This window comes from Bos javanicus, chromosome 13 (assembly GCF_032452875.1).
Source record: "Bos javanicus breed banteng chromosome 13, ARS-OSU_banteng_1.0, whole genome shotgun sequence".
NCBI classification, from domain to species: domain Eukaryota; kingdom Metazoa; phylum Chordata; class Mammalia; order Artiodactyla; family Bovidae; genus Bos; species Bos javanicus.
In genome coordinates, this window is record NC_083880.1 from 7,438,054 (window position 1) to 7,453,536 (window position 15,483).

Sequence of the window (15,483 nt, forward strand, 5' to 3'; positions counted from 1 at the left end):
TAAGGTTGAGGAAATATCCTAGAACCTGAAGTTTAAAAGATGGAGATTGGAATATGAGCATATGTTTAAGTTACGTGGGACATGGAACCAGGTATGTGTTCCAGGAATGTGAGGGAGTGTTGAATATTAACAGAGATCGGTATATACAGATGTGCAAAGATGGCCAAGATACATAAAGTGAATAAACGTGTTGCGAGAATAGTATTTTAGTATGTTTGTGATCATAAATCATGTGCATGTTTGAATATGAATGAGAAAGATGAAAGGACATGAATGATCTCCTTTTGGGAAAAGGATAGAGGGATGAGAGAGGGATACTTTTCATTTTTCTTAAAGCATGGTATTTTAAAAGGAGTATATTTTTATTTAAACAATAAGTTATTAAAAGTAATGTTGCGTGAAAAGGAGAGCAACATGAGGTTAGCAGGGATTACCTAAAGGGATTACTATGATTTACACATAGTCTCAAGTCCATAATTTTCTTTGTAGTGTACAATTTTTTCTGTTATTTCTTAGCAACTGTCTCCTTCCCTTACTTCCTAGATTCTCAACCGAAGTGTATTTTCACACACTTCTCTGAACCTTCTTTACCCAAAGTATTGGGGCGGGGAGCACTAATTCCTTTGTTGCATGTGAATTTTATGAGAGAGGATATATATGTGGAGAATACCTTCAAGTAAGGATATTTTCTAGGTATTGCTTTATGAATAAAGGGTAGTATCAATCCAACACCTTCTGTGGAATGAGTCAGGATGTAAATAAATTATGTTAATGATTAATAAAGGGAAAAATGGGAGAATTCCATAGTTAAGATTTTGAAGTATATTCTGGTGGGATTTTTTGGGATGAGAGTGGGAATTGCTCAATATCAGAACAGTAACATGTGAGTATAATCACAGAGGTGTGAAGTGGTGATCTGGACCACCTGAAAGGCCCCATCCTTTTTGTGAGGAGATGGATATGATCCTTGATCTCAGTTTGCTACATCTACTGTAACCTCTGACCCCTCCACCATCACTGAAGATGCTTCTCTAAGGCCTGAAGAAGCGGTAGAGGATCACGAGAGAGCGAGTGCCTGAAGATCCTTGCCTGGGACAAGCTGTGGGAAGAAAAGTCCTGCAGGTATTCTTCTTTTGTGTTTTACTTGGTTGCTGTGTTTTTATTGGAGAAAATAATTCTTTTCCTTGGAAGGGGTGAGGAGTGGTTGGTGGGAGGTGGGAGATGAGAAGGAGTAGTTCACTTTTCACTTTCATGCACTGGAGGAGGCAATGGCACCCCACTCCAGTACTCTTGCCTGAAAAATCCCACAGACGGAGGAGCCTGGTAGGCTGCAGTCCATGGGGTTGATAAGAGTCGGACACGACTGAGCGACTTCACTTTCACTTTTTACTTTCATGCATTGGAGAAGGAAATGGCAACCCACTCCAGTGTTCTTGCCTGGAGAATCCCAGGGATGGGGGAGCCTGTTGGGCTGTTGTCTATGGGGTCACACAGAGTTGGACACGACTGAAGCGACTTAGCAGCAGCAGCATTCTTTTGTAAGTGTGATAGAACAGTTGGGAAACAGTACCAGCATCTTTCTGTCTTTTTCTTTTTCTGCTTTTACACGGTGTTTTCTGTCATCTTCAAAATAAAAGGCTATTCTTGAATCACAGATTCACTTCTGTGGTGTTAAGATTCACTAAGAACATTTAGGTACATAGCATGCTGACATAATAGATTACCTAGTTGCAAATTTTAAAAACTAATGATAAATGTTTAGATCTGTGAATGGTATTGAATTTAAATTTCTGAATATATGCTTAAAAAGCTTGTTTGTAATTGGTATTTTTTCTTTTGTGTTAGTTGTTTAACCATTTGACACTGATTTATTTCTTTGGCATGAAGATTTAACACTGCTATGCACTTAAGTAATTAATTAACTGGAGCACCTCAAGTCTTAAATTTGTTATTTTTCTCTAGAATAGTAGTCTCAAGTGCCAGGAGCCCAGTTCTAGTTCCAGTGCAACTTAAACATATTGCAAAACATTATTTTCTTCAAACTGTATGGCAGAGAATTTCATTGAGATTTTCTAGGTACTACTTATTGAAGTTTTAGAAATGGTATCTTCAGATATATTCTTGATAATTTGTTAATTCTGTTGTGCTTTTTAAATGATACTGTAAGAAGTATGCTTGAGTGTGGGGAGGGGTTGTTTTTGAAAATTTAGAGCATTTGGAACATATAACAATTCAGTTAAGTGGATATAGACAAAAATATGTCAATAAAATTGACCAAGGAAAAGTAAGTGAAATGACAGGATATGCTGGTAGTTTTCTTCTTTTTTGTTTGAATGAAAATAAGAAATGTTCTTAATAGAGATTTTTGTGTCATTTTCTCTTCCTTTTTTTTTCTAGCATGAACATTAGGAAAAGACCTCTTTTTATTTCATCTTGTCTTCCAGTCCATTTTGAATCAAAAAAGACTCATTGAAAACTCCTTTGAGAAGAGGTTTGAAGAAAGAAAAAGAAATACTGTTGAGAGAAGTTGTGCAGACCAGAAGGGAGATAGAATCACATGTTTTTGGTGTGTGTGTAACACCAGCAGGACTTCATAGAACGTGGAGAACTGAGAAGAGAGAAAATTAAGAAGTGACTGAAAATTGTGGGGCCTGCTGGGAAAGTACTGGCCATCTACTAATGTGGAAAGGCAGTTGATGCTTCAGTCCCAGGGCTTTTTGTCTCTGCTGTGCAGTTAGCATAAATTCTTCTCACATTCTGAACCACCCCTTTATCCTCTGTGAATGATGGAACTCTACTTCTATTTCAGCAGTGCTTCCAAAGATGAGTGAAAATATATAGGGTCTGCCAAAATCTGAAAAGTGTAGTCCATTTACTTATCACTAGAGCTTTGTAAGGTACCCCCTCCTGCATTTTAAATTTCTGTAGTTCGCAAAACCAGCCATTGTAGGGTGTTTTTTTTTTTTTTTTTTTTTCTGTCAATAAATACTAGATTGTCAACATGAAATATAATGATTCTTCATCATTGTGGCAGTTTTCTCCAATTTGATATCAATAGTCACCTTGGTGAAAACTAAGATTTTATTTTTTACACTTAAATAATTATGTTGTTTTTGGTGTGTCATTGTATGAGTTCCTGTTTTTCTTGAGATTTTAACAGACCTTGACTTACTGTATATGTCAAAATAAAAATCTTTAAATAGTAAATATGTTGTAATATTGTGGATACTGATCTTATATTAATTTTTCACTAAATATTGAGTTTGATTTTCATAGAAACCCTGACCCTAAATGTCATATTTATCTCAAATTTTGGAAATTAGTTTGTGTTATATAACAAGCATCTTATGGATTTGGCTTGTGTGTGTTTTAAATTTTACTTGTTTTAAGCATTTTTTAAAAATAATGTACTCATTCTATTAGGCAGCTTTTCTTTGGAAGTCAGGAGGACTTTATGTTTTTGAAACTGTAATTGGTTGTTTAAGTTCTCCAGACCAGTAATACGAATTCTGCACCTTGTTTCTAATTCCATCTTTTCTTATTTTAAGGACTTTTAGTATACATTGTGATCCTTTTTGAGCATAATATCTCAGTAGTCAAGAATATGTTCTCCTCATTTTCTCCAAGGAGGATTTCTTGACTGAAAGTTCCTCTTGTACACTGGGTTCTCTTCTGAGCACCCTCTTACTAATGCAGAGTGGCTGTGTGTGTATACGAAAGGGCATGATGTTGTTTCAGTCTGACATAAGAAATTGTACAAACGTGTTTATTAACTGCATTGCTTGTTGTGGCAAAAAGCTAGAAATAACTGTAACACACATCAAGAGGAAGAATGTTTGTGATGGAATGTTATGAAACTCTTAAAAATGGGTTCTCTGTTCATTCTAAGGAGTGTGTGTGATTTTTTTTTTAATAAGTGAAGAAATTTAGGTATAATTCACAGTGTATCCTATTTTAAAAAACTTTGTTTCTATGAAACATGTTTTATATGTTTTATTTTTTTTTGTTTTATATATTTTAGATAAACAATAATTATCTTGACATATGGGATGGAGGATAAGGAAGAAAGAGGGATGATCTTTTTTTTCTTTTCATATATTACCACATTCATTTCTGTGAAAGTGCTCCTTTTTATAATTTTTCAGGAAGAGTTTAAAGATTATCAAGAAAGTACTTAAATGTAGTTTTATAGTATTTTATAAATTTATAAAAATACAGAAAAATAAAAATACTTGTAGTGGTCAGTGATATATACACACACACAGACACATATATATATATAGGTTGCTATTACTGTGATAAAGAGGATGCAGTATGGATTATGATTCCATGGGAACACTAAGATAGAAGCCAGCTTTATCTACAGGAGATAATGAGAGTCAGGGATAGTATGGACGTCTGAAATGTGGTCAAATGTGAAACACTAAATTGCCCAACAAAATTTAATTGAATTTACTTGTGGCCCTTCTTTCCTCCTCCTCAGAAAGGAGCAGGCAGAAGAGGAGCATCCAACAATGTAAAGATGAAAAAGTGGAATGTTAATTGAATTCTGTGCTGGAGAACAACACACTAACTAGAACTGGGCATGGTGAACCAGGCTCGGACCAAAACATTTCTGGGCCTCTGTTTTCTGAGCTATAAGGACTTTGTACTCAGGGCTCTCCTGGAAATAGGATTACACAATAAAGAATCCCCACATAATAGAGAGTTGATTTTAAGTTTTAATATTTCCTCTGCCAGTAAATATTAATAGCTTTACTGTCTTTTGGAGGAGGTGGGGTTAATATAACAATACATGTAGATGTGAAGTTGGCCATTACTTGCTCAACTAGAGTATAAGAATATTTATCTTTTATGACCTGATAACTATTACATAAGGAAAATTACTGCATTAGTAAATATTTGTGGCTTCCTTAGACTTGTACAGGTAACCTCATGAATTCATAGGGTGTAAGTGTTAAAGTATAATGTAAAAATACAGAAAAGTGACAGATCTGGAAGTCTTAGGAAATGCTTTTATAGTATTGAGGGAGACAAAACTTTAAACTTATTTTGTATTATGCCCAGGGAATTGTGTGTATAACTTAAAAAACAATTAACCTTGAATTTACTTGAGGAAAAAACATAATGTCTGTGGGATAAAGATGAATTTTTACTATTAAGCTTCCTATTATGTCAGGTCACTGAACTCAGGTTTCACAGGCAGAGGCTCTATTTGCTTTTCATTTTTGTCTCTACCCTTTCTCTTTCCCTCAGCTTGAATACTCATAAGTCCCTTTGATTATTTTAATACATGATTATAAACTTAAATAAATTGTATTAGCCATGTTTTCTCCTTTCAGCTGGGTTATCAAAGGATTATATAAACCAGTATTTTCTAAACTTCAAATAGTTTTGTACAATATTGTAATCTAATATATGTGTGTTACAGCATAAACTGTAATCTGATTTGTGAGTTGTGGTTCTCTATTTGCTATCCATGTTTTAAAAGACTTACCTGTTATTTGGGTTTTATTATAACTCACAGGATAATTATAAAGATTTGACAGTGGATAGGATAGCTTTGACGGAGAAGGCAATGGCACCCCACTCCAGTACTCTTGCCTGGAAAATCCCATGGACAGAGGAGCCTGGTAGGCTGCAGTCCATGGGGTCGCTAAGTCAGACACGACTGAGCAACTTCACTTTCACTTTTCACTTTCATGCATTGGAGAAGGCAATGGCAGCCCACTCCAGTGTTAGTGCCTGGAGAATCCCAGGGACGGGGGAGTCTGGTGGGCTGCCGTTTATGGGGTTGCACAGAGTCGGACACGACTGAAGTGACTTAGCAGCAGCAGCAGCAGGATAGCTTTGAAAACTATCAAGATTATACAAACAAATTGTTATTATTTTATTCACTGGTTTAAAAATATTAGAGGTCCTAGACCTATATTCTTAAGAGCTGAAAATACTTTGGAAATCATTTACTGATTTTAGGTGTAATTGAAATGGTACAGTTTTATGAATAGCAATATTTCCATTATATTGAGAGAAAATTGAGATGATTTTACTAGATGACTACTAATTATAACCAGTATTATTCAATGAGATATGGAAATAGATACACCAAAATTTAGGAACAATCTGGCACTTTTCAGAGTCAGTCAGTAGACTTTGTCAAATAGTTAAGTGGCTCTGAAAATATCCAACATTATCCCATAATTTGGGACCACAGTGTATGACTACAAAGTATTGAAATTTATTACTTTTTGTTTCTAACTCACTTTGGCCAAAACCAAACTCATTGTCTTCTTTTCAAACCTGTTCACCCTGTGGAGAAGGATCCTTTCGTCTCTTCAGTTACAGATAGCTGGATAACTTGTCTGAAGTTGTCATTTATTGCTCTTCAGTAACACCTATTTCCAGCAGGTGCTAAATTGTTAAAATTTCTTTTTTAAAATGTTTTTTTTTTTTTTTGGTGCTTCTGTTTCTGTCACCTTAGCTATGACCTGAAATCAGACTCTAAATATTTTTCATTTGGGTTATAATAGTACCCTTATAACTCATCTGCCTATCTTTAAAATCTTGCTTCATCCCATCCATACCATTCTCAAAACCATCTTTCTAAAGGTAAATTTGATGAAGTCACTCTTTTGGTGTCCTACCCTTTAAAAGTCCTGTGATAAAGGACTGAACTCATACAAAGGGCCTCTTTATAACCCTGCAAGATCTTTTTCATTATATTCCTTGCGCTTTGTATTACCCCTGGTACTTTGTATGTCATTAAATATTGGCAGAAGTAATTCTGGTAGGTCCTGAAAGATTGGAAAAGTATAAAATGTATATTGAGAAATTCTCTATATGCTTCCTAAAGAACTTTTTAACACACAATTTTTAATGAGCCTTTGTCTCCATTTCACATAGCATAGTACTTGGCGATTAGTAAGTGCTCCATATTGTTGTTAATTTGATCCATTTGAAATCATTTGAATCTAAATATTGATGACAGCAGTGAGTATGGGACATAGTTGCTTTGGCAAAGATGTAATCAGTTTTCATGTTCCATTTCCACTCTAGTTGAGACAAAATTATACTGCACATCTTCTGAGCCTAGCAATCTCCTTTCATTTTTAAGCATTTATGTGGCTTATTTTGATCTTATTCTTTTTTTCTATGTCTATTTTTTCAATAAACTTCCATTTTTGTTCTCTTTCCTTAACCAATTTAAAGATGGCTTGTGGGTACTTCCTGTCTGTGACAGGACTTGATTTTGTGAACCATTGATCAGCTAAGGAGATCCAAACAAGAAAAGATGAATCATTAAAAAAAAAAAGCTTCTCTTGCTTTCTGTGTGTAAAAGATACACATATTTCTCTAACAGCCAATTAAAATTCAAACTTGGTGATTTGCCAAATTGCCAGTTAGATGTCACACTTAATTGTTGGTCTTCTGTGTAGCCTGGGTATTAGATGGCTTCCCTGGTAGCTCAGCTGGTAAAGAATTCTCCTGCAATGCAGGAGAAGACCCTGGGTTGATTCCTGGGTCAGGAAGATCCCCTGGAGAAGGGATAGGCTACCCACTCCAGTATTCTTGGGCTTCCCTGGTGGCTAAAATGGTAAAAGAATCTGTCTGCAATGTGGGAGACCTGGGTTCAGTCCCTGGACTGGGAAGTTCCCCTGGTATTAGATAGCATTTAGATTGAATTAGTCTCGGGGACTTGGTCAGTGAAAAACTTGAAAAGTCATTCATTAACCATTAGTTGTAGATGTTTTTCCTGTTACAACTAGTACCAATTTTTAGTGTCCGATTTACTCAAGGTTCACTTTGTCCAGAATTTAATAAATAATGAAATTTATATAGAAATTATATAGCAATATGGGTGTTAAAAATAAGCACAGACAAGTTCATAAACCCTAAGGTAAATTCTTTCACTTTTCCATTTAGGCACATTTTACCTTGAATTAGGATGAAGGATTTAGTGAAACTGCTATCTACAAATCCATTTTTCAAGAAGAGCCAATTAAGCACTTAAATGCTGTTCCTCCTTTTCATAATTTTTCAAGTAGAGAATTCATACTTGACTCTTTTTCTGTGAAACAATTAAATAATCTGTCAGTGGTATGCCTCCTTTTTTCTTACCCTTGGAGATAACTTTGGTTTCTAAATTACTGCTTGGTCACTGTGCAGATCCTACTTTGTGAGCATTAACCACTTGTAGTGGCAATGATTCTAACCACGTCCTCCCACTCCAGCCCCTACAGTCACATACATAATCAGCCGTTCAGAATTATTATCCAAGGTGGCAATTTCCTCCTACCTTTAAACTTGTACAGATAATCTTGTCAAAGGATTCTTTGTATGATGAATTTTCATTTTTCCAGAAATAGCTCAAGGTGACACTTTGATTTCATAGTGCTGTTTAGTTGAGTTTACTAATCTTTATTAAATAGTTTCCAGAGTCATCACCAGTTATTTCTTGAAATAGGACCTCTAAATTTAGCTTTGATTTGTTTACTTCTGTTTATTTTTATTGTTGTAGTGAAGGAACAGAATATGTATTTATTGCCTCTATGCAGAAACTGACTGGCTCAGAATAGAAAACACCAGGCTACTCCATCAAAACTGTTCATGCTCATTTATAGTTTAACTCAACTGATATTTTTAAAGCACTTCTAATTATGCTCCCCTGGTGGCTCAGATGGTAAAGAACCCGCCTGCAATACAGGGGACCTGGATTCCATCCCTGGTCAGGAAGATCCCCTGGGGAAGGAAAGGCAGCCCACTCCAGTATTCTTGCCTGGAGAATCCCATGGACAGAGGAGGCTGGCGGGCTACTTTCCATGGGACCACAAAAGTCAGACATGACTGAGTGACTAGCCCAGTGTCGGTGTTGCTTTCAGGTACTTGGAATATGAAGAGTGAGATAAAGATTCTGACATCGAAGATATTTTAAATTGTAAAATAGTATGTAGTCCTTTTTGGAACTATAGGGACCAAGGAGAAGCAGGTGTGGTTGGGAGAACTTTAATAAAAGAGGTGATGACAGTGCTGAAACCTAAGAGAATCAACTTGGGAGTGGGTGGAGGGGCACCAGAAAGTAGAAAAAAAGGTTTGCGAGACTTAAAAGACCTACAGAGTTCTAGAGTCCTCTGTTAGCCATTTCTGAGGATGCAGGGTTCTCTGTGTGAGCAGGGCAGGTGAGATAGTGGCAGAGGGAGTCAGGGCCACCAGATGAAAGGCATTGCAGACCGTTGCCTTGGCGTGACAGATGGAACTAACATAAACATGACCTGCCTGTTAAAATACAGATTCTGAGTAAGTCAGGAGTAGGACCCTGAATTGGGTGAGGGGGTGTTCCCAAGTGATGTTGATTACTGCTGGTTCCCTAACCACAGTTTGAACAGCAAGATTATCTACTAGTATGAAGAGTTTTGCCTCTATTCTATGGAGCTTGAAGGTAAATATGTGATCAAACTCTCATAATTTTGTTTACATAAAGGTAGAAGAGGAGACGTGGTCATCATTAGACTTAGCAAGGAGAAAGAATTGTGTGATGCTGAAAGAGGAGGAGGAGATAGAGGCAAGAGATACACAGAAAGTAGAATAAAAAGCACCTGATTATTAATTGGCTACAGAAGGGAGTTGTTCAGTGGAGGTAATTTGGTAAGTTCATAGGTTTGGAAGTTGACCAGTTCAGTTCAGTCACTCAGTCATGTCTAACTTTGCGACCCCATGGACTGCAGCACGCCAGGCTTCCCTGTCCATCTCCAACTCCTGGAGCCTACTCAAACTCATGTCCATTAAGTCAGTGATGTCATCCAACCATCTCATCCTCTGTTGTCCCCTTCTCCTCCCGCTTTCAATCTTTCCCAGCATCAGGGTCTTTTCCAGTGAGTCAGTTCTTCTCATCAGGTGGCCAAAGGATTGGAGTTTTAGCTTCAGCATCAGTCCTTCCAATGAATATTCAGGACTGATTTCCTTTAGGATGGACTGGTTGGATCTCCTTCCACTCCAAGGGTCTCTCAAGAGTCTTCTCCATCACCACAGCTCAAAAGCATCAATTCTTCTGTGCTCAGCTTTCTTTATAGTCCAACTCTCACATCCATACATGACTACTGGAAAAACCTGACTAGATGGACCTTTGTTGGCAAAGTAATGTCTGTGCTTTTTAATATGGAAATTGACTAACTGACAGATAGTGTCTACTGAGTTAGAGAGGAGAAGCAGGTTGATCTTGTGCCTGTGTGTAGAGGGCAGTGGAACAGGACTCCACTGGGGAAAGGGAGCAATAAGAAAAAAATGTCAGCTAGACAGTTCTAAAGGACCAAATTGTCATTTCTGGCAAGTACATGTAGACCATGGGGGCCTCATCAGGTCAGCTCACTTCACATTTATTGAGGGTCTGATGCTTGCCAGTTCAATTCAGTCGCTCAGTCGTGTCTGACTCTGCGACCCTATGAATCGCAGCACGCCAGGCCTCCCTGTGCATGTCCAGCTCCTGGAGTTCACACAAACTCACGTCCATTGAGTCGGTGATGCCATCCAGCCATCTCATCCTCTGTCGTCCCCTTCTCCTGCCCCCAATCTCAGTTCCCTACTAATACTGCTTAGCATACTAGAAAAGGTGAAATGTGATCTCTTCAATAAAGGATCTTACTATTGAGTGGGAAGATAGAATCAAATGAATAATTGGAATCTTCGCAAACCAGTTTGCCAAGGGGATTCCTGGAAAACACGGGGGAAACTTTTAGAGTAGGTGACAGTTCAGCAAGGTGTAGACAGGTGAAGAAAATACTATAAGCAAGTAGATAGGAATGTCCCAGTCAGTTGGAATGGGAAGTTAGCTTTTGGAGTCCAAGTTGCAGGTCATTTGCTATTGTTGTTCTGTCACCCAGTCATGTCCAACTCTTTGCAACCCCATGGACTGCAGCATGCTAGGCCTCCCTGTCCTCACCATCTCTAGAAGTTTGCCCAAGTTCACGTCCATTGCATTGGTGTTGCCATGCAGCCACCTCATCCTCTGATGCCCTCTTCTCCTTCTGTCCTCAATCTTTCCCAGCATCAGGGTCTTTTCCAGTGAGTTGGCTGTTCGCAACAGATGACCAAAATACTGGAGTTTCATCCAGTTTTAGATGAGTTTCAGCATCAGTCCTTCCAATGAGTATTCAGGGTTGATTTCCCTTAAGATTGACTGGTTTGATCTGCTTGCTCTCCCCACTTTCAGGAGTCTTCCACAGTTCGAAAGCATCAATTCTTTGGCGTCCTGCCTTCTTTACAGTCCAGCTCTCACAGCCATACATGACCACTGGAAAGACCATAGCCTTAACTACATGTACCTTTGTCGCTTTTCAACACACTGTCTAGGTTTGTCATAGCTTTCCTGCCAAGAAGCATTCGTCTTCTGATTTCATGGTTACAGTCACCATCCACAGTGATTTCAGAGCCCAAGAAGAGGAAGTCTGTCAGTACTTCCACCTTTTCCCGTTCTATATGCCATGAAGTTATGGGGCCAGATGCGATGATCTTAGTTTTTTTAATATTTAGTTTTAAGCTGGCTCTCTCCTTTCCTTTCCTCCTCATTTGCTATAGCAGTAGCTTAAATTAGAAAGCTGAGTGGTGGAAGAGGAGGCTGCAAGCGTCTGATTATCAGTTTTCTCGTCACATGTGGTCCCTTAACCTGTAGATAATGAGAGTAGGGGTCCCTGAAGTGGTTAATTTTGCACTTTGCATTTTGTAGGAAACAATCCAGTGTCAGTGTGAAGGCTGAATTGGAGAGAGGTAAAATGTGGGACTTGAATCCCAGGTAGACAGTCTTAAGTAGTGTGTCCTAAGTCCAAATAACTGAGCCAGCCCAAAACTCAAATTCCTTAAGGGGTCAGACAGATGAGAGGAATACAGAAGTATCAGCGTGTAAGGCTTAAGGAAGGGCAGGTTCTGCTGCGAAAGGAAATGCACTGTGTTCCTCCCACCACCCACCCCCGCCCCAGGGAATCCATAGTGTGCTGTCCAAATGCCCTTCACATAGTAATTTCTGATCAAAACCAAGGTGGTTACAGTGATGACAGAGAAATTATTTGGAAAGTAGAGTTTCTGTCTTGAGAGACAATAAGAGACCAACTAAGGACTAAAGGGTATGGGAAGAATCACATGCTTTTGGTGAAAAGTGAGGACATGTTGGTTTAGTGATGCTTGTGGAATCTCCAAGTAGAGACAGCTAGTTTACAGTTGTCAGAACTGGGCCAAGGAATGAAGTTTTGGGAAGTGGAATGAAGATTCTCCAAGGAAAAAAATTCCAGTGAGAGAGGAGAAAGAGGGCTGAGGATGGAACCCCAAGGAATTGTGAACTTTAAACAATGAGCAGTGAGAGGAACAGCAGAGTACTGTTCATGGTCGAAGAGGCTGGTGGCTTGGCTATGCTAGAGACAAGGAATCAGTGTTTCATTGAAGAAAATCATTCAGTTGTGTCACTTGCCACGGAGAGGTACACAAGCAAAGAATGCAAAGAGTCCTTCAGATTTGGTACAGAGCAGCCACTGACTAATTCGTGGGGCCAGAACCCAGAAAACTCTGGATTGTGGAGTGACTGGGAGGTGAGGGAGCACAGACAGTGATTCCTTTTGGAAGAAGTTTTTTTCTTCTGCCATTTGCTAAAAACACTTTCTCAAAGCTTAAGTTCCTGACTGAATGATCTAATTATAGAAAAGACTGATGCTGGGAGGGATTGGGGGCAGGAGGAGAAGGGGACGGCAGAGGATGAGATGGCTGGATGGCATCACTGACTCGATGGACGTGAGTCTCAGTGAACTCCGGGAGTTGGTGATGGACAGGGAGGCCTGGCGTGCTGCGATTCATGGGGTCGCAAAGAGTCAGACACGACTGAGCGACTGATCTGATCTGATCTGATGTGAGCATAATTATATGCTGGATCAATTAATTTTATTAATGTAAATTTGCTGGCATACGTCATAGGAATATAAAGATATGTGATTATTTTCAAACTGAAAAGCTGCTAAAACAAAGATAATTTAAAAAATGAGTTTTTATATTTATAAGCTTATTCATTTTTCATTAATATTACAGTAACCTGTTTTATGAGACTCTAAGGAAATATCTTCTCCAGGTTTCTGAGTAAAGAAGAAAACTCTGTGCATTTATTTTCTTGACTTAATTTTAGTACTTAAAAAATGGGCTTAAACACTGAAGTGCTTTTGTAGTTTTACTGCAGACTGTTTTTTTTACTATTAACTTAAAGGGTATTCATAGGCTTTGCAATGCTGCCCTCTACTGATCACTTCCCAAAATGCATTAACCTAAAGAGTCTTCCATCTCTGACTCTCCCTGGTCCTTTGTCTCAGCCCTGGTTGTTTCCTATCTTTTATCTTGCCTCAGTTGAGGGAGGGAGGTGTGTGTGTGTGTTTCATAACCAGTTACACTTATTCTCATTTAATGGCGTTAGGTAAAGATTTGAGCTTTGGAGCCAAAAAATTTGGTTATGAATTCTTAACACTAGAGTTCTTTTGAGAAGTGAAGGAGAAGGTCTTTTTGTGGCACTCGATACAGCACAGGGTAAGCATTGAGCATGTGGCCATTCTCTGTCCACTTTCTTCTCTCCATCCTCACTGACTAGGCTAGGGAGTCAAAATTCTTTTTTACCACCTCTGATTTCTCCTGATACAAAGCATCTCATTATATTAACACTGCCTCTTTCTTTGTCCATGCTCTGTAACGTCCAGGGGCCAGGAATCATGTTTGGCTTGTGCATGTTTGTATCTTTTGTATTTAGCACAAAGTTCAGTACATACAAGATCCTCATTTAGATAACATACTTGTTGTATGGCTGTGTGAACAAATGATTGAATAACTGGCTCAGTTCAGTTCAGGCGTTCAGTCGTGTCTGACTCTTTGCAACCCCATGGAGGGCAGCCCGCCAGGCCTCCCTGTCCACCAACTCCTGGAGTCTACCCAAACTCATGTCCATTGAGTTGGTGATGCCATCCAACCATCTCATCCTCTGTCATTTCCTTCTCCTCCCGCCTTCAATCTTTCCCAGCATCAGGGTCTTTTCCAGTGAGTCAGTTCTTCACATCAGGTGGCCAAATATGGGAGTTTCAGCTTCAACATCAGTCCTTCCAGTGAATATTCAGGACTGATTTCCTTTAGGATGGATGGTTAGATCTCCTTGCAGTCCAAGGGACTCTCAAGAGTCTTCTCCAACACCACAGTTCAAAAGCTTCAATTCTTCGGTGCTCAGCTTTCTTTATAGTCCAACTCTCACATCCATACACGACCACTGGAAAAACCATAGCCTTGACTAGATGGACCTTTGTTGGAAAAGTAATGTCTCTGCTTTTTAATATGCTGTCTATGTTGGTCATAACTTTCCTTCCAAGGAGTAAGTGTCTTTTAATTTCGTGGCTGCAGTCACAATCTGCAATGATTTGGGAGTCTCCCAAATTAAAGTCTCTCACTGTTTCCACTGTTTCCCCGTCTATTTGCCATGAAGTGATGGGACTAGGTGCCATGGTCTTAGTTTTCTGAATGATGAGCTTTAAGCCAACTTTTTCACTTTCCTGTTTCACTTTCATCAAGAGCCTCTTTAGTTCCTCTTCACTTTCTGCCATAAGGGTGGTGTCATCTGCATATCTGAGGTTATTGATATTTCTCTCGGCAATCTTGATTCCAGCTTGTGCTTCCTCCAGCCCAGCATTTCTCATGATGTACTCTGCATATAAGTTAAATAAGCAGGGTGACAGTATACAGCTTTGACGTACTCCTTTTCCTATTTGGAACCAGTCTGTTGTTCCATGTCCAGTTCTAACTGTTGCTTCCTGAGCTGCATACAGATTTCTTAGAACGCAGGTCAGGTGGTCTGGTATTCCCATCTCTTTAAGAATTTTCCACAGTTTATTGTGATCCATACAGTGAAAGGCTGTGGTGTAATCAATAAAGCAGAGGTAGATGTTTTTCTGGAATTCTCTTGCTTTTTCCATGATCCAGCGGATGTTGGCAATTTGATCTGTGGTTCCTCTGCCTTTTCTAAAACCAGCTTGAACATCTGGAAGTTCATGGTTCATGTACTGTTGAAGCCTGGCTTGGAGAATTTTGAGCATTACTTTACTATCGTGTGAGATGAGTGGAACTGTGCGGTAGTTTGAGCATTCTCTGGCATTGCCTTTCTTTGGGATTGGAATGAAAACTGACCTTTTCTAGTCCTGTGGCCACTGCTGAGTTTTCCAGATTTGCTGGCATATTGAGTGCAGCACTTTCACAGCATCATCTTTCAGGATTTGAAATAGCTCAACTGGAATTCCATCACCTCCACTAGCTTTGTTCATAGTGATGCTTTCTAAGGCCCACTTGACTTCATACTCCAGGATGTCTGGCTCTAGGTGAGTGATCACACCATCGTGTTTATCTGGGTTGTGAAGGTCTTTTTTGTATAGTTCTTGTGTGTATTCTTGCCACCTCTTTTTAATAATCTTCTGCTTCTGTTAGGTCCATACT

General features: G+C 38.9%; 1 protein-coding gene and 1 long non-coding RNA gene across 4 annotated transcripts in view; both read left to right on the forward strand.

Annotated features, from left to right (window-relative positions):
* MACROD2 (mono-ADP ribosylhydrolase 2) overlaps positions 1-15,483 on the forward strand; it is a 2,305,220-nt gene that overhangs the window by 40,988 nt on the left and 2,248,749 nt on the right. The gene's annotated exons all lie outside the window — the stretch shown is intronic.
* On the forward strand, positions 1,140-3,207 carry LOC133258923 (uncharacterized). The gene is made up of 2 exons (XR_009740201.1): positions 1,140-1,538; positions 2,398-3,207. It is a non-coding gene; the product is annotated as an uncharacterized LOC133258923 (long non-coding RNA).